Here is a 21,769-nt window from a genome sequence, read left to right as displayed (position 1 = left end):
GAATGCCAACAAAACTTCGAAGGATGGATGGCAGGAGACAGAGGGAGCGACTTAGAGGGCTTAGAGGGTGGAGAGACAAAGGCTACACACAAGCCTGCAAAGGGGCAGCCAATGAGACGCCACCCATCGATGGCACAGCCCTGCTCCCAGAAGGGCCGGTGTGGCTGGAAGCAGGAGACGACCTCCAAGGCGCAGGAGGCCCTTAGGCCCCAAATCCAGGTGGGAACCGCCCACCCCCTACCCCCCACGCACAACTCAGGATCAATCTGGAAATTACACAGGACAGGTTCTCCTGGCTCAGTCAAAACCCAGACTTAGTCATAAAAGCACAAACAACAAATCGAATTTCCCAAAAAGTTTGCCATTGACTACACTGAGAAGGTGGGGAAGGAGGAGATGGGGGAGCAGGAGGAGAGGGCTAAGCCCTCTACTTCCAGGGTAGAAAGGCAAGAAATATGGCTAGCCTGTAAAAATCTGCAGAATTTGCACAGTGTTTGGAAATATAAAGAAAAGTACCAGGAGGTCAAGTGACAGCCACTGGGGATGGAATGCAGGGGTGAGGAGGGCGGGGCGGGGGGCATGCTGTCTCCGTATGTCTTACGTGACTACTTCATTTTTCCAGCCGGCACCCTCGCGGCTCCCAATAGCCAGCTTCTCTGCTTGGCTGCGAGAGGAGAGGAGAGGCAAGGACGCGAGCAGTTCTGGGGTTCTACTCTCGTGACCCTCAATTGCTATACTTAATAAAGTTTTGCAACATAACTTCTCCAGCTGTAACTGTTTCTTTTATCTAATGTTTTCTTCCGGGCAGTGAGCGAAGGCATGTGCTTTAAAAGGGGTCAGAAATGGCAGAAATGAACCAACATTCATCTAGGGACACAGTGCTGAACCCACGAGCGGGGCTCAGGGATGGGAGGCCAGAGGCCCGGACAGTCTAGAGGCCGGGCCAGGAAAGGCCTCACAGAGGAGGCCGCTCAGAACCTTGAAAGGCAGCGAGGTCCCCCAGACAGACACGAGGAGGAGGGGGCGAGGCCTCCTGACTGAGCACCTGAGCTCAGCCCCTGCAGGCGCGACACTGAAAAGCCCAGAGTAGACACAAGCAGGGCGGGGAGGTTCCTGAGTGACAGCAAAGCCTTTCCTTTGTATAAAATTAGTCAGCATGACTTACTGCGCTCTGATTAAATCCCAGCCAGGGTAGGGCTCCCGGGGGAGGGGATTGGTATGGACTCCTGGCTTTGCCACAGTCCCTCCCCTCCCTCTCCTGACCAGGAGAGCAGCAGCAGCCCCAGCAGGGGACAGCTGAGGGTGCCACAGGACAGGAGCCAGAGCGTGGCTCCCACAATCCTGAGAGTTCTGAAAGGATGGGGAGAGGGGACCTGGGGCCTCCGCCCACTCAACACCCTGCAAGCCACTGGCGAGAAGACACGGTGAGAAGGCTTGGATCACAAGTAGAACCCTGTTCTTCTTTTCTTTTACCTTTTTTCTTTTTCTCTTTTAAGAATGTACCTCAGTGAGCATACCCAATTCATTCGTAGTGGGAAAACCAATTCTATTAAAACGTAAGTCGCCTTGTGAGCAATGCCAGGAGAGTGACTCCAGCCTCCTCTGTGGAAGGTGTCCTGCTCCCCTCAGCCCTCCTGTCTGGAAAGTTCCAGGCCAGCTCTTCCAAGAAGCCCTCCCAGGCCAGGCCAGGCGTGAAGGCAGCTCAGCGTCCTCTCCACCACCTGCTCTGTGAAGCAGATTCCCGCACCACACACCAGCAGGGGCTGCATCTGGCCCGGCTCAGGCCTTCCTGCAGAAACACCAGTGACACGCCTGATCGGGACCCTACCACAAGGGGCAACGCGGCACGCGGCCCTCGGCCCATCGGGCTGTGGCTGATACCCAGGAATGCAGCAGTCAGGAAGCAGGCTGACCAGCCCAAAGCTGGCGTCCCTGCTGTCTCTGCCTCCAGCCTGGTCCTCATGGCAACCAACAGAAAAACCAGACAGCATTAAGTGCCAAGAGTCCTGGATATCAATAATAGAAAGACAAATGACCCCATTAAAAATGGGCCAAAGGATCCCAATAGGCATTTCTTCAAAGAAGACACACAAGCAGCCAATTGGCACCTGAACAGGCATCAAAATCACTCGCCATCAGGGAAATCGGAGCCACAGCGAGACGCCCCGTCACCCCCCCAGGAGGGCTGTAGAAAATGTGTGAAACCGGGAGCCCTCACCCACTGCTGGCGGCAGTGTAAGCGCCAGGCCCTCTGGAAACTCCTGGCAGCGCCTCAGAACGTTAAACAGTCACCCTGAGACCCAGCACCCCACTCCTGGTATGTGTCTACCCAACAGAAAGGGGAACACGCCCCACGAAAACCACACACGAACGTCATGGCAGCATTTCTCAGACCAGCCGACAAGTGGGAATGGTCCATGGTCCACTGACTGACGGATGGATAAATCAGGCATGGCCTGTCCACGCAACGGAATGCTTATGGCCAAAGGCAAGGCTGAGGGCTACACGCCACGCCATGGGTGAGCCTTGAAAACATCACGCCAAGAGCAAGAACCAGGCTCTGAAGGCCGCATGCCATGTGGTTCAGTTCATAGGAGACGTGCAGGCACAGAAAGGACACTCGTGGTTGCCTAGAGCTGGGGAAGGGGGCTGGAGAGGGGGGCCGGGGAGGGGCTGCCTGCTGGTAGGCACAGGGTTTCTTCTTGAGTTCTAAATTTCACTGTAGTGACAGCAACACAACTCTACAAACACACAAAAAACCATCAGGTTGTACATTCAAAGGGCGAACTGTATGGTTTGTGAATTACATCTTCCCACTGATATGAAAGAGTCTTGGCTAAGGAATTTCTTAAAGGTTGTTTATTTCGAAGCCCAAATGCCCTCTTAGGCAGGTGGGTCTGGGAGGGGGCTCAGCTGCAGGGAGTATGCTAATGGGTGCTGGGTGCCAGTCTTTCATCAGAACTGCGAGGGCTGAATGGCTCTGCACGGGCGAAGGGGCCCCACGTCCCTGAAGTGGCAGGATGGTGTAAGTCCTCCCAGCAGCCCCAACCTTCAGGACACTAACCACAAACCTGCCAAGGCCTGCCTACGTGGCTGTGTTGCTGGGTTTTTGTCACTGCTAAGGGCCTGCAGACGGACGGAAGGCACAGTATGCCCACTCATAGGACGCGGTGGCCCAGTGACGCCCACGGAACCTGCATGTGTGGACCCCAGGCCCACGGGAACTCAAGCAAGGCGTCCACCCCCACCAAGCAGGCAGGGCTGAAGGCAATTCAATGACCAGATGTCTTGGAGAAAGCCGCCTACCGCTCACATCCGAGCCTCACTGAAAAAGGCTCACACCCTCGGAGCCAGTCACTTCATGTCTGGGAATCTGTCCCAAAAAAAAAAATCCAAAATGCAGACAAATATTTATGCATAAAAATGGCCACTGAAGCATTATTTACATATTTTGGAAAGATATGATCTAAATGTCTGATAATAAGGAACTGACTAAATCAGAGTTATATCCATTTGTTACTAACAGGAAATCAAAAAATACACCCAAAGTGTTTACGGGAAAGCTGGAATTTCAGTGGCAGCAGCAAGGAAAAGCAAAGACCCACTAACGTGCATGTCCTTAACCAGCCCACCCGCCCTGGAGAGAGCCCAGTCATCTGTTAGTCACTTCACAAGGCCTAATTACACTGTTTCCCTTCAATACCATTGATCCCACAGCCAGTGTCGCGTGGCATTTAATTAAAGGAAAGGCTACTGCTATTTTGTGTTAAAAATCTAAATCCTTTCAAACAAATTAGAAGCTTTGGGTTTGCTTCTTTGCTTTCTAGTAGGACCCAATGAAGACAGACCCTCAGCCTCCTATAGTTTCTGCATTTAAATACACACACACACACACACACACACACACACACAGTGTGATTAAACAATACAGTGAATGTTTACATTTTAAAAAATTATTACAGTAAAAGACACACTGCCATTAATCCCCCTCAAACTACTCGCCCTCGCTTTAAACACACTTATCCCATCGTTCTTGCCACTTTCTGAAGCAGTTCTGGAAGTCCTCTTTTGTGAGTGTCTTTGGTTATGCTGTCGTGGCTGCCTCAATGTCCTGAATCATTTTGACTTTGGGGAAGAGCCAGAAGCCGCACGGTGCCCGATCCGGTGAATAAGGTGGGTGAAGACACACCATAATGTTTTTTACTTGACAGAAATTTCTGTACCACAAGCAATGTGAGACACGGAGCATTGTCATGATGGAGGATGATTTACGGCACACTTTAAAACACACCTTCTCTCAACCGTAGCTCACACCCGACTGACTGCACCGAATGAGTTGAAACCTGTCACACACTGTTACTAAGGTTCAACGTGCTGCTTCCCGTACTGAAGGTCCCAGCCTTTCCGTCGATGGCACTCAGCAGCAGCAGTCACCGTATTTTGTGACCTAACAGAAAGGCTCTGTATTTTGTGATCACGCCTCATACATACAGAGGGTGCCAAAAAATGTACACACATTTTAAGAAATGAAAAAAATATTAAAATTGTAATACTCAATATATACCGATAACAAAAGATGAATACAAGTCATGTTTCACTTCTGCAATTACAAGAGGTGCTCAAAGTAGTTACCATCAGCGTTCAGACACTTCTGATTACGGAGAACCACTGCTTGAGCAACGGTGACCAAAAGTGTCCACTTGTATACACTTCATTGGCACCCCCGGAATATGTGTGTGCACAACAGGATTTGGCTCCACCGCCTTCTCAGGTCAGCCGTGTTTGCTCATTATGATACCTGGCAGCAGGTTACTCCATTTCTTAACAGACACAGGGTCAGCAAGTACAGTCCTCCTGATGCTACAATGTTTAAACGTCAGCAGGGGCAGCCACACACGGCCCCCAAAGCGATTTTTGGCACGTCTGCACGTTTGTTTAGTACCGTTCCGGTTTGCGGTCCCTCCCACACCTGCTCACGCCAGCTCAATACCTATCACTCTGCAGAAGTCCCTAAAAGGAAGAGCAGAGAAGAGAAACGCCGTCTCCCAGCTGTCCCGACGGACGCCCTCTGCCCACTCTCTGTGACTCTGACAGCCAGCGGGCGCACTCCTAGACGTCACACGTGGCTGAGGAACCCAGCAGACAAGAAGCTGGATACAGCCCAAGGAAAGGCTGAGGACAGTCTTGTCAGTGATAAGCTCAATTAATTTGAGATAAGAATGCGATGTTATTACAAAGGCAAAGCAACATAACCCTGCAGCCCCCTGCACACCTTTCACACATGAGTCACAGAAGGCAGGCTCAGAGGCAGGGCAGAAGGACCCAGGCACAGTCAAGAACTGACCACACACCCCTGCTGGCCCACTAGCCACACGGCACAGTCAGGTCTGCTTCCTTGTGCCGGAGCCTGGAACGCCGTCCATCTTTGATGTCTACTCAGCAGTCCATTGCTGACCCATGAAACTGACCCCAGGGACCCTGCCCGGCCTTCCAGCCTGCCCCACGCCACTTCACCACACCAAAGCAATCACCCTCTTCCTTCTCGGGGTGCATACTTCCATTCATGCCACCACGAGCTCTATCTGGTCTCAGGTCTGCCTGCACCCTGACCAGGGGCTCCTACATAGAGAGTGTATCTTGCACATCCCTGCACCCCTAACTCCTGGGATTACGGCTGCACAGACAAGGTGCTAAAAAGGTAACAATATGAAACCCAATACCTGTGAAGTGATAGGCAAGAAATAAGGGCTCTCAGGGTGTCTGAGGAGCTGCTGCTATGGGCGATCACCACTGAGGCACCTGAACCCACAGCCCGCATTCCATGTAGGGGGGTGACCACACAATACACTGTTTAAAGTAGACACTTGGGGCATAATTAATAATCATGCCAGGACAACAGGGTAAACCAGCAGTCCGACAACCCAGGCCCGTGACCAAGCCGTGCACAGGGTGCTGTGCTGTGGTGGCACAAGCCTATGAAGGCTTCCTGGGTGGGTCACCGAGACCACAGCAAATGGGTGGGAAGGAGAACTGAACTACTGCTTCTTGTTATTATTTGGCTATTGTAAGAGTTACTATATCGCTATCTGTTGTGCCCTCAGCCTTCTCTATTTCAGTACATATTTCAGTGTGTGATTGGTCATCAGCAGTCCAGGGTCAGCAGGTCCCTGTGTCTGGATGGAGCAGATGAACAAGTAATTAGGAGTCCCATTATGAAGGCATTAAATGCCAGGCGTCTGATCTTTGTCCCGGAAGCGGCAGGAGCTGTTCAAGTCACGGCGAAAGCCATGTTTCAGCCTGATTCGCCTCCTGCTAGTCCCCGGAATGTATGACACGGGAGAGCGAAGCTCGGAGACTAGTTGAAGCTACTTCAATGGACGGGCAGAGATAATAAAGGTCTGAACTAGGGCAGGCCCATCAAAGACGGAGAGGAGAGACGAAGGAGACAATGCCGGCGCGTCGGCAAGAGCGGGGACAGGCCGGCTTCGGTGATAACCAGATACGGAGACAAAAGCGGCAGGGACGCGACAACGAGCCCCGGATGTCCCCTGGGCAACAGAGATTGGTGCTACACGATCTCCGCAGCAGTGGAGACGGGCAGCAGTTTAGCGAAGGGGGGAGAAAAATGAGGAGCGGGTCACACGGAGTCACATTCGGCGGCGTGCGCGGCCACCGCGGCGCAGGCCCGCGCCAGGCGCTTCCCTCCATGGCGCAGCTTCTCCCGAGAGGCCACTGTCCTCCCCACTTTACAGGCGCGGGTGCGAGGCTCAGCCGCCTGGCCCTACGCCAGAGTCCGGGCCTTTCTCCCACACTGCACACGTTTTAGGCAGAGAAGGTCCGAGGAGACGACAGTGGGAGTGGGGCTTGGGGCTCAGGAGCGTGAAACTGTGGGGGGGTCCAGTCAGGAAGAGGGGCCGAGAAACGCACGCCAGGAAACATGGGGTGTGAAGGTGGAGAGCGGGGCAGTCACAGCGACCACTCGGAGATGGCGCGTGACGGAACCCAGGGAGGAACACTGCATCCCCTGAGGCAGCGGCAAACAGCGCCTGCCCTCCAGACCGGCCCGTCCCCAGGGCGGGCCCAGCCAGTCTGCGCAGGGCCTGCGCTCACGGTGGGCTCAGGGCCCAGTGAGGCCCCGTCTGCAGCAGGTGCTCAGTAAGCAGCTGCTGCAACATGGGCCTCTTGGGGCGCCTGCCTCTGTCTATAAAACAGGAAACTGAACTAATTAACTGCCCGACTCCCACCAGCTCACAAGTACCACTGGGCGAATGTGATGTCTCTGGTGACCTCCCAAAGCCCAGTTTCCGCCAAGTGGGAAGCCAAATGCAGACCTCAGGAAGAGAGCACCTACAGAACACCTCCGGTCCCCAACCACACCTCGAAGCAGCTGCCGGTGAAACCCCAAAGCCCCAGTGAGGTGTGGCACCGACACTGCAGCCGGCTGGAGGGAAAGCCCGGCAGAGGGCAAAGGCAGAGCCACGAGCACCGTCGCCGGACCAGGGCTCGCAGACCCCCATGGAAACGAACTGGCATGTGTCAAACGTTCAAACGGCCGTGAGCCCACACTCCCACGGTGAGTGAGGAGCCACTTCTGGAAGCAGGAGTCCACGCCTCTCACCTGCTCTCAGCGTCCCTGAGACGCGGCTCACACCCCACAGGCGCCTCGCCTGAGCCTGCCTGGGCTGCTGTCACCAAAACAGCACAGACTGGGCGCCTTACAAACAAGGGAAAGCCGTTTCTCACAGTCTGGAGGCTGGAAGTCCGAGACCAGGTGCCGGCGGGTTCCGTGTCTGGTGAGACCCCACCTCCTGGTTCACACAGTCATCTTCTCGCTGTGTCCTCACATGGAGCGGGGGGAGGGGCTCTCTGGGGTCCCTTTTATAAAGGCACTAATCCCACGCATGAGGGCTCCACCCTCAGGCCTCATCAGCTCCCTGGGGCCCCACATCCTGACACCACCACATGGGGGGTAGGTCTCAACATCGGAATTCGGGGGCACAGACATTCAGGCTTGAGCAGATCTCCATCGTGCTGGCCCCACCCTAAGCAGGCTGGAAATGGGACCAGAGCTGGGGGTGGGCACAGATGGGGCACGAAACAAGAATGAAGGCCGGGGAGCGGAGGGGACACAGAATAAGGCTTAGCCAGTCATCCCTCTCAAACCTCCGCATTCTTCACACACTGGCCTGCTCAGCTCTCGTCTAAAAGGCCCTCGAAGTGTGCCCACGGCAGGGAGGGGCTGCCAAGGGTCAGGTTCCAGAGGAGCAGCACCGGGGGGCTCACGGGGCCTGAGCAGACGGACCGTCTTCAAGGCCAGCGGGCAGAGGCAGGTTCTTCACACAGGGAACAGCGTGGATAAGTCCACAGAGACGCAGCCAGCATGGTTTGAGACGCTGCGCCGGGACGGAGGTGACCAACGTGGGGCTCCCAGGGAGCTCACGGTGCAGCCCCAACCACAGGGAGCTGAGCTAACATGAGGCGGGAAGGAACGCATTCAGGCAGAGGGGCAAAGGAGCGCAGAGAAAGGGTGCACGTGAGACCGGTGGGAGCCTGCTGCTAGGAAGTGCTGAACAGGAGCCTTCCAGGGCATCGATGAAGCAGCAGCGAGGCGAATGGCTCAGGGCCCGCGCAGGGGCCTAGGGCAGCCCAGGCCAAGCACGAGCCCACCCCCGGCCTTTCACCCAGCAAGACGCGTCCAGCAGCACCTGGGAGAACAACGACCTCGCGCCCCTGAGATTCAGACATACGAGAGAAGGATCCCCCCACTGACAGAGCAATCTGGAAGTCTCATAACTTTCTGCTGAGCCACCAAGAAATGCCTGAGATGAGGTGGGAACCTGAGTCGCGTCAACAGGAAAAGCCCAGAGCAAAGATGGGGCCGCAGCTGAGAGGCCACCGCAGGGTCCTGGGGAAGGTGTGCGTTGAACTGCTCTGGCTGCCTCGGAAGGCGGGGAGTGGGGTGGGGGAGGCCTGAGGGGGCAGGACTCTGAAGAGCCTTTTCTCTGGATTTCCCTTGCCCACCTGGCAGCACAGGCCACTGCAGCACCCATGGCATCCTCCCGTGGCTGAGGAAGAACTGAGCACGCTCAGTGCACCCAGAAGCACCGCTGGCTACAGCCTTTGGGGCCAGGGAGAAAGAAAAGGGGCTGATGGGTGGCCTGGGTGCCGGCAGCACCCCGGGAGCCCACCACAGTGGCCACCAAGCATCCCCTAGGCCCCGCGTGTCCAAGAAAAAGACTCCGGCCTTCACAAATGCCAAATACACAACAGAGCATGGATTCCGGGCAGGCCTTCACCAGCTCGGCTGTCGTCCGTGCCTCCCGGTGCTCCAACGTCATCAGCTACACACTGAGCGGGACAGACAGACAGAAAGAGTGTGCGGCAGGCAAGGAGCCTAAACCCAGCTCCTGGGCTGGGCCTGGCCCTAAGCACCTCCCCACGGGCCCCGCCCTCCTCAGCCACAATCCAAGTACCCCTGAAATTCCGGCCCTAATTCTTCCCCAAAGGGCATCTCTTCCCACTTAAAGATAAGCTGCAGAATTCTAGCGAGCGCACTGAATCCCATGGCGTATGCGGGCCACAGAGGAGCGCTCAGGAGACTGCCTGCCCGTGTCCTTATCAAAACAGAGCAGCTGGGACCAGGACAGGCACAGAGGCAGAACCAGGCGCGCAGTGGGTTTCAAACATCGGGGGGCGGTGCTGTCCTAAGCCCGCAAGGCCCACCTGCCAGGCCAGGCCGCCACCAGCAGGGTCTCTCAGGCACTAGGCTCGGAGGCAGCCCCCCTCCGCCCCCCAAAAGGTCTCTACAGATAGGCGAGAGCAAGGGGGTGAGCTCTGGGACCCACAGGGACATGAAGATCGCCCAGGGTCTATGCGACTCCCGCCCCATCCCCGGCTTGCAGCTCTCAGGTGACGGTAGGTGGGAACACGGTGAAAATGCCACCTCTGAGCAGACTGCTGCCCTGAGGGCAGAGCCCTCCTCATCCGCACAGACGCCCACGTTAAACGCCATCAGGCACACTGGAAACAATGCGGGGTTTCACAGAGCTGTGCAGCCACCACCACCTCATTCCAGAACACTCCATCACCCCAGAGAGGAAGCCCATCCCATCAGCGGTCACGCCATCCCCTCCCCAGCCCCGCCAACCACTGATGTCCGCCTGCCTTAGGACTCTGCCTGGCCTGGACATTTCATATCAGTGGAGTGACACAGTCTGTGGCCTTTGGTGGCTGGCTGCTGTCATGCAGTGTGGTGTTTTCAAAGCTCAACCCCGTACAGCATGTCACCGCCTCACTCCATGACGGCTGTTATGCCCCACTGTGTGGGGGCGTTCTGTCTGCCCCGTCAGCACGTGACGGCACTGGGGCTGTTTCCACTTCCGGCTGCTGTGAACACTGCTGCGTCCATCACTCCGTGGGCGTGTGTTTCCAATGCTCCTGGGGTCACACCTAGGCGGGGGGTGGCAGGGTCATATTCAGGTGCTAAGGTCAATGTCCGAGGAGCTGCCAGACTGTCTTCCGAAGCACTGCCCGCTGACATGCCCGCCAGCAGCGTGTAAGGTCCCAATCTCTCCATCGTCCCCTCATTAGTCTCTGTAATTACAGCCAGCCTCATGGGCACAACAGGTGTTTTCAATGGGATAATAGCTATTGGGTTGTTGGAAAATTCACGACATATTTTTTCTATGTTTTTCACTGCAAAAATGTGTCATGACTTTTCCGACAACCCAATATTTCCAAAAATGTGGGACCAGTTCTAGCCCTCCCCCAAAAAATTCTGCACACAGTATCTGCATGTGTGAACTTCACACACACAACACACCGTCACCCCACGGTCACCACAATCGAATCAGCCCTGACACTGACACATGAAGCTCACAACACTGCCACTGGGCAAGACATGTAATGCACCCCAAAGGCAACCGCGGGGGGGGGGCCTGCTTGCCCCCCAGCACAATGCATCCTGTCTCCCAAGAGGGCAGGGAGGGGCCCTCCTGTGCTCTCCTCACCCTCGCACGCCCCCCACTCCCACCCCCCACCCACACACATACACTATCACTTCCGGCTGTGTCGTCCCTGACCCGCAAGCTCCAGGACAAGCTCCGGGGCGTCAGAGGCCGCATCTGCCACCCCATGTGCACAGTGCCTGCCGCACAGCAGCTGCGCAGAGGGGTGGCTGCATGAGGCACAGGCAGGGGAGAAGGGCTGCTCCAGGTGGTCCCCAGAGAGCGGCCACTTACCTGAGCTCACCCAAACTCACCTGGCTGGACCCGCCAGTGCTTAACAAGAATGACTCCAACGAAGACAAAGTGAGGCGCCGGGCCACCCAGCGTAGGAGGATACTAAGAACTCAATGTGAGAGGCCAGGGCACCAAGTGACAGGGGTCGCGGCGGAGGCGGCCTCTGTCCACGGCACCGAGTCTGTTGAGGAGGCTGAACCCCAGAAAGAGCCCCCAGTCCACGACCCTCCCTCAGAGGCAGAGACAACAAACAAGCCAGCTCTGGTTCACTCTGCGTGCCACCCGCTGCCCGGCCTCTCCCAGCGGTCCGTACAGGCTGGGACGAGGGGACACTTTGGCTGAATGTGGGCCGGCCGGCCAGCCCAGGAAAGGTGGCCTGACTGGGCTGTTCTCTCACAAGGATGACAGGGGCAGCAGCTTAGTCAACAGCAGCCTTGGGAGGGCACACGGTGCATGGCAGCTGTCCTGACAGGTGACAGGAACCAAGGCCACAGGCCACGATAAGGCAGGAGACAGGCCCACTGCCGCCTCCCCACCCCCACCACCCAACCCCCGTCTGTTCAGAATTCCAGAGCAATGCTGACTCACAGGACAGGATCGAGGGGAGGGAGTCAGGTGGACAAAGGGTCTCAGTGTCGTGGCCCAGCAACTGCCTGAGAAGGGGCAGCAGAGCAACGACAGTGCTATCTGTGACCTGGAGACTGGACAGAGACCTCCCCTGGGGCGGCCAGAGCCGGACCACGTGCAGAGGCATTCTGCCCCTGGAAGGAAGTGTGACCACAGCTGGAATAATAACAGCCACACGGGACACCTGCCACGAGCAGGTGTGAATGACAGCGTTTGATCCCATGAGCACTTACTAGAAAGCCTGGCCCCTCCCACCTTAAGTAATTTCTCCAGCTGGGTCGGGGAGGGGTACATTGGTAAGGGTCCCCATGAGGTCTCCACCAAGAGTGACATGTTGCCAGAGTTAGAGAACCACATCGTGAAGGTCTGCTGGTCTAGAAAGGAAGTGAAGAGGCCCGGTGGCTGCAGGCTGAAACACGCTCAGAAAGAAACGCGAGGGGAAACACACTGCCCAGCCCTAAAGCCCACAGCTACCTGAGGCTACTCAGAGAATTGGCACCGCGCAGCCAGGACTGTAACAATATTTATGACTGTTTGCAACAGAAATAATATACGATAAAAGGTAACATGCAGGGACAGCATAAACATCAGCATACAGCGGCAGCAGTGCCACGCGAAAGCCCTGGCACTGGGACACAGGCGATAACCATTTGTACCGGGGGGCGGGGGTGGGTCTGTCTGCTGCCGGTGGAGACGTCCACCCCCGCTGCTCCCAGCCCCACAGCCTACCTGACATCAGGACCAGGTGGCAGCTGGCTCAATGCGGCAGCACGTAAATTCCCACACACCCTGCTTTCAACTCGCTGCAGTCAGCCACGGCCCAGCTCGGGGCCAGAATCGACTCCAGCTGGCTCTCCGCTCCCCGCCTTAATGCGGCAAGCCCAACTGCCCTGTCCTCTGGGCCCCCGGTGGACAGCTTCCACTGCGAGGCTTATGCTGCAAGGGCAGAGGCGGCCCACAGGTGCCGCCAGAACTCAAGAGCTGTCCTGAAACCCCCTCCACCACCCTGGTGGGGGGAGGGGTGACAAACTGCAGAAGTGAATACTAAAGAAATGACTCAAAGTCACTCGTAATAAGCAAACACTTAGACCAAATTCACTTTCCAACCAGTTTCCAAAGGTGGGGCTGTCACCCAGAAAGCAAGTCTGCTGTGGGCACAGTGTTTGGCACCTTCACATACGGAAATCTAAATATCAAAACTAGAGACAAAAGAACGTTCATGAATGCCTCCAGGTCCGGCCCACCCAGCTGAGTCTCCAAAAATGGGGGAGGGATCACTACAGAATTGGTTTTCTGGGCCGCAACGCTTCTGCAGTCCCAATGGGCCAAAGACCACTGACTCACCGCCTCCGGGGGGGACTGGTGCCCCCACCATCAGCCCTGGACTGCGGGATACACACGAGATGCTGGAAGGGGAACCAACCGCCTGCCTTAAGGGCCTCTCCATCACACCTCATTCTTGAAATAGCAGATTTTTTTTTTTGAAATGTACACTGAAGTACGGCGAGGTGAAATGACACGATGTCTGGGATCGGCTCTGAACTACTACAGCAAAGGAAAAAATTAAAGGGACCGATGAGACAGCGGTGGCAGAATCCCGGGAAGTGTGGAACCTGGGTGACAGGTGGATGGCCTCCGCTGTACACTTGTCTCGACCTTTGCGTGTTTGAAATGTTTCACGACACAACTGGTTCCAAGCACGCCAGAAGGGAGAGGTGGCACTGACCCCTGACCATGAGGAGTCACACTCCCATTTTGGAAGGCCGCATCTGTTTCCTGAGGAGCAGAGCCCGCACCCTCTGGTGAGGAGCTGCCCCCCCCTCACATGATGGCCCCCCACCCACAGGCCGCTCACTGTTTCTTGCAGAGCATCTGTTCAAAAGTCCAAAGCTCGGTCCCCATGGCCAGTGACAAATGCCTGAACATTCCTGCTCACTGGGTCATTCTAAAGTGCAGGCGCCGTCAGCAAACCTGGTGGGCGATTTAAGATCAACAGAGTGAGTACCACTCACCAGCTCATTCTAACTAAAAAAATCACAGCAGCTCTTGCTGTTAACCTCGTTATTTAAAAACAAAAGGAAACCACCACTGCGTCCTGGCACCTGTGTGCTGAGATGAAGGAATGACAGGGAGGGAAGGAGAGGGCCGGGCACAGCCCCCCGATTCCTCCCGGTACCCTCCCTGGTGCGCCCGCAGCGAAACCCAGTGGCAAGATACCAATTCTCGTCCCAGAGAGACGGGGGTCGGGAAAGCATGCCATCTTTCAACCACAGCTTTTTTCCCTGAACCAACACCCCAAACCTGCCGAGCCCTTGGTCACATTCTGCCCGCTCTCTGGCGGGCTGCTGCCTGCAGTGTCACTGCAGCAAGGTGCACGGTCCTCTTGGAGATGTCTCGTCACCGTTTCCTTCTTGAGAGCTGGTGACCCAACGTGCACGAGAACAACAGCATCTGAAGTCCCCAGCTTGCAGGATCATCATTCTATCACTTTCAAATGAAGGAGCCTAATATTTTGAGCATAATGATTTTAAGGAGCTCAACAATTCCTTTGCATGCATTATTCATTTTGTGACACAAAACTGTTATTTCACTGAGATTACTGTAAATCGCTACATGAAGAGCTGGCTTGCATGAACAATTAAATGATAGATATGATAAACTAGATTTATAAGCTTTATGTTCCTATAACATAAATTCCTTGAATGATTTAAACTCAACAGGGCTAGAAAATTCTTTCCAGATGCCAGGTTCATGGAACTGCAGCTCCCCCATCAGCATTTAACGAAAACCGACTAGAGTCTGAAAAGGAAAATATTTAACAGGAGGTTTAATATTACTATGGTAACCACAGCAACTTGTTTCAAAAATGAATAATAGCTCTGTTAGGTGCTTCATTAAAATTTTTTCAACCCAATACTGACTGCCCTTAATCTTCTCAATGGAACAAAAGACTTATTCAGGATCCGTGTAGAAGACTGAAAATAACGTCAGATACAGCCGTGTGCCTGAGCACACACATCCTGCCGTCTGCGGCAGAGAAAGACGGAATCTGATCAGCTAAGGTGAGACAGTTGGGTCTCCTCCCAAAATAATTAAAAACCGCGACAGCCCATTGTTACGCTCTCTTCTCCACAACAAACTGCAGACACTCCTTGCCTCACCCACACGGCCGCCTCCTGACACCAGGAAGCTGTCCGCAGTCCACGCAGGACGCCAAGGGCGGGAACGCTGGCCGGGCTCCAGGCATACACCGGCTCTGCTCTCCAGAGGTTTGGAGGACTGAGAGCAGGAAGGCCCTTCGAGACCGCCTCCACAATGCTTCCTTCCGGCGTGAGGGCACTGCACCCCAGAATGACCCTGGGCCTGCACTCCCAACCAGGCTCTCTACTGCCCTCCCTTCAGGAGCCACACTAGGGCCACACGCCTGCGACATGGCTCAGATGGGCAGTCCTGCGTCACTGTGCTCTGCCACCAACCACTGCAATGCTTCACGATGCCTGTGACTGGGTAAGGTCCCAGCGACAGAGCCCCCGGGGCGCGTGCGGATCCACCCGGCCCAGCCTGACCCTACCCAGGCCCTCCTCCAGTCCATTCCGGCTGTGCTGCACTCCTGGGCTGCCCCCCCTCCGCCCCCCGAACAGGCTCCCCCAACCCCGTCCCCAGCCCTGTCCTACCCCCAGGCCTGACTTCCAGTGGCTGGCCCTACATGATGACACAGTCTTTTATCACAGGCTCACTCGCTAGCTTTATGCTTATGGCTACACTGCCTGGCAGAGAGGGTGCATTTATGGGGAGAGCGGGGCTGCCCAGATGCTGTACGGAGACATATTCTGTCGTCACAACCAAGCTTATACACTTCTCAAAAGGGGGGAGGAAAGAGAAGGAAGCAACATGCCACCAAAAGTTTTCCGTCCTCGGCACCGGCGAACAGGAGACTCGCTGACCACTGCTGACCGAGGCCCCGCGAGACTGGGAGGAGATGCTTCTCAACAGCTCTCCTCACGCAAGCACGTCAAGTGGCTCCCTCCATGAGAAAAGCCCTGGACCCAGCGTGTCTCCACACGTCCTCACGTACTCACCACAGTCAGGCAGGCCAGCCCGGCCCACGCCTACACTCTGGCCAAGGACAGCCAAAAACAGAGACTGTGCGGCCACGTCAGAACTGGGCGACCCACCGACATCTGGCTCAGGGTTTCTTGGCACCTCCCCAAAAGCTTGCTGGGCACGGCACGGCCTGCACACGGCGCCGGTCTGTATGATGACAGGGAAGCAGCCGGCCCTAGTGATCTGCGAGGCCACGTCCTGAGGACCCAAGCTGGCATGAGGGGCCGCTCACTGCGGTGGGTCTGTTCTCCCGGGGGAGCCTTCTCAGAACAAGACGCCATTTACTTCCATTAATACAAAGGAGGCCTGGTCTTTTTCGTCCCAGACATCTAGGGTGCCATACACCCCAGTCTGCCTGGTTCACTCCCCATGGGCCCCTCTTTACCTGCTAATAGTAACCCCTTAACCCTCAGAACAGCTGATAGGTGATACAGCCCCTCCACAGAGAGCTTACACCAGTCTCTGAGGGTCACCACAGGATGAATGACCCCCTCAGCTCCAAGTCACTTCCGAGTGGGCGCACAGGCGTCACCCAAAGTACCGCAGCTGCACTGTGTGCTCTCCTGTGCACAGATAATGGGGTGCCTTTCAGTAGCTTAACAACAAGACACGGTTAGCATGCCAGCCGGCTTCCCGACAGAGCCAAGGCTCCCAGTCGCTTGGCATCCGGGACGAACAGCTTACAGCGCACCATCTGGGCTCGTCACTTCGTACCCACTTGGCCTTCCTCTCTGTGAGGTGCTATTATTATCAAAACGCACATAACGGTAACAGCCATCGCAGCGCTGACATGCCGTGAGCACTGCTCTGTGCAGCCAGCGCTCTAAGCGTGTTGGGGTGCCCCGTCCATGCAGAGCTCGTCAAGAGCCGGGGACCACTCATCAGCCTTCCTGCCACTTGACAAATGAGGACACTGAGGCACGCAGCCAAAAACGACCTTAACCCTCAGCCTGCGATTCAGCCGCAGAGCTGCACCCCAAGTCACCCCGCCCCACAGACCGTCTCACAAATAAGGACACCAAAGTGTGGCACCATCAAGAATCTGCTCAAAGTTGCAGGATGTGGATGAGGAGCGGGAGGTCTCAAAATCCAGTTGCCCCACTGAGCAGGTGGGACTCTGTGTCTCCCCCCATCTGTCTGGGGTACATACAGCATCCACAGGCCCTACGGACGCTCGAGGAGAACCAGACCCGGTGGTCCCGGCAATCCCAGCCCCCACCGCCCTGTCACATCCTTCTGTCCTCTCAAAAGTGTTCACTGTGCACCTCCCCCGGGCCCCTTCTCACCCACGTGACCCAATCACTGCTCAAGTCACCAGCAAGGTGCCCAGGCCCCAACCTGGGCACACAGACCATCGTCCATCAGCCCGTCAGCTCTGCAGAGCATCCCTCCCCTCAAGCCTCTTGATGACCACGGCTGCCTTCCCTCCCTCGCCTACCAAGGCTGCCCACTGCACACGTCTGTGCTGCACAGGACACCTGGAGAACTTCCTGGGTGACGGAGGTGTCTCTCTAACTCGGTCAGTCTCGGTTTCACGGTCATGCGCTTGTCAAAACTCATCGCGCTGAGGTGTGTGCTTGAAATTTGCGCATTTCACTACGTATATTTTAAAATTTACCTCCAAAATTAAATAAGTGTATCTAGTTAGTGACATGCACGCTTCAGTGTTTAGGGGTGACTGACATCTACATCTTACTCTGCAATTCATTTTTTTAAAAAGATGGATTAATGGATTGATAGAGAGATGGGCTGATGGAGAGACACTCTCCCTAGGTGGTGGCTTATCTGGGTGACCACTGACAATCTTTCCACTTCTCTCTATGTTGGAAATGTCTCACAATGAAATGTGAAAAATAAATTACTGGTCTTGGATCCCAATGAGGCTCCAACCCAATGACTGGCTAGCCTATTTTGATTTGGGCCAAATAATATTCCCCATCTCAGTGGTCCCTCTCTCTCAGGTGGCCCAAAAGAACATAACTTAGTATTTCATCTCTGCGTTACGACTTTACCAGAGAATGCGAAATTGGTGGTACACGTTTTAAATCAAGGAAATGTTTGAAAAATTGTAGTGAAAATATCTATACCTCTAACTTACAAATCTGTCTGTTCTTGTCTTATCTCAGATGGGCCCAATTATAACATATGGAAGTTATCTGCGGGGGTCCCAGGACCATCTAAACACAATTTAAATAAAATGCTACCAAAGGGGGCCAGCCGAGTGGCTCAGCTGGTTAAGGGTTAGCTTAAGACTGTGAGCTCTGAGCAACAGGGCCGCTGGTTCAATTCCCACATGGGCCAGTGATGCTGTGCCCGAGCTGAGCTGTGGCTGAGCTGCCAACAGGTGGCAGGATGGCTCAGGTGGTTAGAGCACGTGCTCCTAAAAACAAGACTGCCTGTTCGATGGTGGGCTACGCCCTCCCGCAACTAAGGCTGAACTCGGCACCTTGAGCTGAGCTGCCACCCGGATGGCTCAGTGGATAGAGTGTGCGCTCTTAACAACGAGGCTGCTGGTTTGACTCCCACATGGGATGGTGGCTACGCCCACCCGCAACTAAGATTGAACACAGCACCTTAAGCTTAGAGGCCATGAGCTGCCAATGGGCAGCCAGATGGCAACTGGCGCCCTCCACAACGAAGACTGAAGAACAACAACTTGGATGGTCCCCCTCCCAATTCCCCAATACTATTCCCCTCCCCCAATTCTCAATTAAAAATAAACAAATAAATAAAATAAAATAAAATGCTACCAAAAAAAATGCTAAGGCACCTGGCGGGGGAGTCACCGGGGACTAAAACCCGATGCCCCCCTGCTGGCAGTCCTTGCACCAGGGCTTGGGGCTGCTCCTGCCCACAGAAGGGAGGCCTTTGTCCAGCTGCTCTCTCCCCCTAAACCCCGACCACTCAGAAACCAGAACACACTGTGTTCAGGACTTGTCAGTCGCCGCCCACGAAGCCACCACCTAGAGAGTGATCTCTCCCATCTGTCCAGCTCTCCATCCATCCTTTACCCGACCGCTTCTTCGGAAATACCACCCCCCACCCCCCACCCCCGTCTCACCAACAGGAGCCCATACTTTCTGCCCAACGGCCACCCTCTCCTTGAAAGGCTCTCCTGGTCGCTTCAGCCAGACCGCCTTTCCCAGCTGCTCCTCGGGTCTTCTCACCCCCAGGAGCTGTAAGGTCCCCAAGGACAGGGACAGCCAGCTCAGAGCCCTTTGGGAAGGCAGCACTGTGGGGCTCAATGAGGGGACAAGGAACTGGCAATCTCCACTGACTTCTAGCTGCCAGCCCGAAAGGCCCTGAAGAGCGCCAAGGTGCCAGGGTTGCCCGGCAGCTGCCACGGCTGCCTCCAGGCTCCCCGGCTGCTCCATCTCACTGGGAGCTCCCCACCTGCAGTCTAGGGCGTTTACAATGGGCCTTGCGCTTTGACCTTCAAGTCCAAACAACTGAGCTTCTCACAAGTACAGCCAACTGCGTTAAAAGTCACAAGAGTGCTTTCACTTGCAGCAAACGGGGATTGCAAACGCCGCCTGGTCAGCACGTGTATAAAATTGAGACACAAACAGGTGAGATTAACACGTGTATCTGCCCGCTACCCGGACAGTGTCACATCACAGCCTTGACTGAGCCCTCTCTCTCCACCTTGCAATCTGGCCAGGCCTCCAGGGCTCCGTCTCAGTTTGGCAGGGTCTCACAAAGCCTGTGTTTTGTTCTGTCTGGACCTCCATTTCCACGTATGCTGATTCTACATGGCAAACCCCAGCTCAGCAGGAGACAGGTACCTGTGCCTGGAATGTCCCATGCCTTCTTCCTCGCTCTTCGCAGAGCCCAGTGGAAACCAGGAAAGAAGGCAGCACTGAATCAAGTGCTTCCTTGGGGAGGTCGGTGTCCAGGGAGAAAGGAGCCTTCCCATCCCGTCAGTAACTCGTTCAGTAACTTGTTAGCACCAGACATCCAGAAATCAGCTGTACAGCTATGATTTATTGCAGCAGGATAAGCATAAAGACAACTTGTCAGCGTAAGCCTTTTTATTAAACTATTTTAGTAGAAGGGACATCCTAGTTTTAAGGGGAATTTATCCTTTTCCACAGATGGTAACTTTTTGAGACACCATAACTGGACAGCAGCCAGCTTCCTGAGCGAGACAAAGGGCTCGCTCTGTGCGCAGGCACAGCTCCTTCTCCGGGCCCGCCGCAGCCCCCCGGCCCCGGGTCCGGCCTTTCCCTTGCCTGGTGACACTGGCCTCTCTCCCAGACTCGCTTCTCTGGGCCTCCGCCGTCCTCCATAACACAAGTCCAGCAGCTGACTTGAAAAACAATGATGGAAACACTGACCTGCCTTGACAGCCTTTATCCCGAGAGCCAGAACTTACCAGGACTTTCCAACACAGCTGACACCTAACGGCACGTTTCGGCGGGTCCGCTGATTTCCATATTGAAGCCGTTCCGACCCCTGAGCCTGTCCTTCACTTCCCTCGCGCTACCACATGATCTACGGCCCCTTCTTGCAAATAGATTGCCGAACAGCATTTTATTGGGGATTTCCGCTAAAAGGCAATTGGAGGTTCCTGCAACACAATTTATAGGTGCATTGTTTCCATTTATTTTAATTTTATTTATAGCCTTCTACCCAGAGCCCGTTGGGCACAGGCGGCTATAAATCACAGATCACAAACACAGCACTGCTTTGTTCCTCTGTTGATGCTCAAATATCAGGGAATTGTTGGGTAAGCACTAATATGAATACTAATTACTTTTTCAATCAGATCATGGGTGTGAACTCTCTTGAAAAACTGCATAAAACAAAATTTCATTATATACGAGATATGATCTTGAACCAGAGGACACTAGGAATGGTCCTGCTTGAGAAGGACCACGCCTGCTGGTGGGGGCACATGCTCTGTGCCCCAGGCACTGGGGCTTCCCTGCAGGCTCGGCCTTGCTGACTGGATGACCTTGGGGCAAGTTCTTGACCTCTGTGAGCCTTAGTTCCCACCCCTCTTAAAACAGGGAATCCACTCTGGAGAATTTTGCTGGAAATCAAATGGCAGGCTCTATGGAGACTTCTGGAACAGTGTCCAACACACAGGGGCCCTCACACCAGGGTCCTTCCATCAGAACACCAGGGCAAGTTCTGTCAGTCCTCTCTGGCTTGTCCCCACACGTGCCACTGGGTTGGCTCACCCGCCACCATCTCAATCTCATGGCACTGCAAACCCAATGTCCAACACCCAGCCTTGGCCCTGCCCAACCTGGTCCTCCCCCGAGGGCTCTTCTCCAATGAGGTCACTGCCACCTACCCAGCGCCAAGGCCCAGCAACAGCCTCACTGCTGACCTTGCGGCCCCTCACTCCATGGGTTCCCCAAATCCTGGCGATGCCATCTCCCTCTGAGACACCTCTCAAGTATTTTATTTCTTTGCCACCCACCCTAGGCCAGCCCAACCCTTGTCACTTCCGGCCCAGACTCACCCCGAGTCTAGCCCGCCCTCGGCACACCACCTCCACACGCCGCGAGAATGAGTCTCCTATAACTTACACGCGCTGCCTGTCTGGCTAGATGAAGTTCCTGAGGACTCGCTTCCCTACAAAGGGTCTGTCCATGGGGGGCAGGCGGCCGTGTACCATGGCCATGGAATGAGTGGGCGTGACACACTGCGTCCTGGAAAAGCTTTAAGAGGCAGCCCCTTGTTTCCACTCTCGGCCATGAGAACAGTCCCAGAGACAGACCGCATGGCTTTCAAACTGGGGCCTGGGCGGAGGGCACACAGGGCTGCCTGGAGCTGCCTGGGCCGGA

At 55.3% G+C, this 21,769-nt stretch overlaps 1 protein-coding gene and 1 pseudogene across 3 annotated transcripts in view; both read right to left on the bottom strand.

The window, feature by feature from the left end:
- The window catches only part of TBC1D22A (TBC1 domain family member 22A), a 285,991-nt gene that overhangs the window by 204,360 nt on the left and 59,862 nt on the right, over positions 1-21,769 (bottom strand). The gene's annotated exons all lie outside the window — the stretch shown is intronic.
- The window catches only part of LOC109387611 (fatty acid-binding protein, epidermal pseudogene), a 42,656-nt pseudogene continuing 27,524 nt past the window's right edge, over positions 6,638-21,769 (bottom strand).

This window comes from Hipposideros armiger, unplaced genomic scaffold, assembly GCF_001890085.2.
Source record: "Hipposideros armiger isolate ML-2016 unplaced genomic scaffold, ASM189008v1 scaffold_164, whole genome shotgun sequence".
Classification (NCBI taxonomy): Eukaryota; Metazoa; Chordata; class Mammalia; order Chiroptera; family Hipposideridae; genus Hipposideros; species Hipposideros armiger.
The sequence above is the reverse complement of the archived record's forward strand: the minus strand, read 5'-3'. Positions and strand labels throughout refer to the sequence as shown.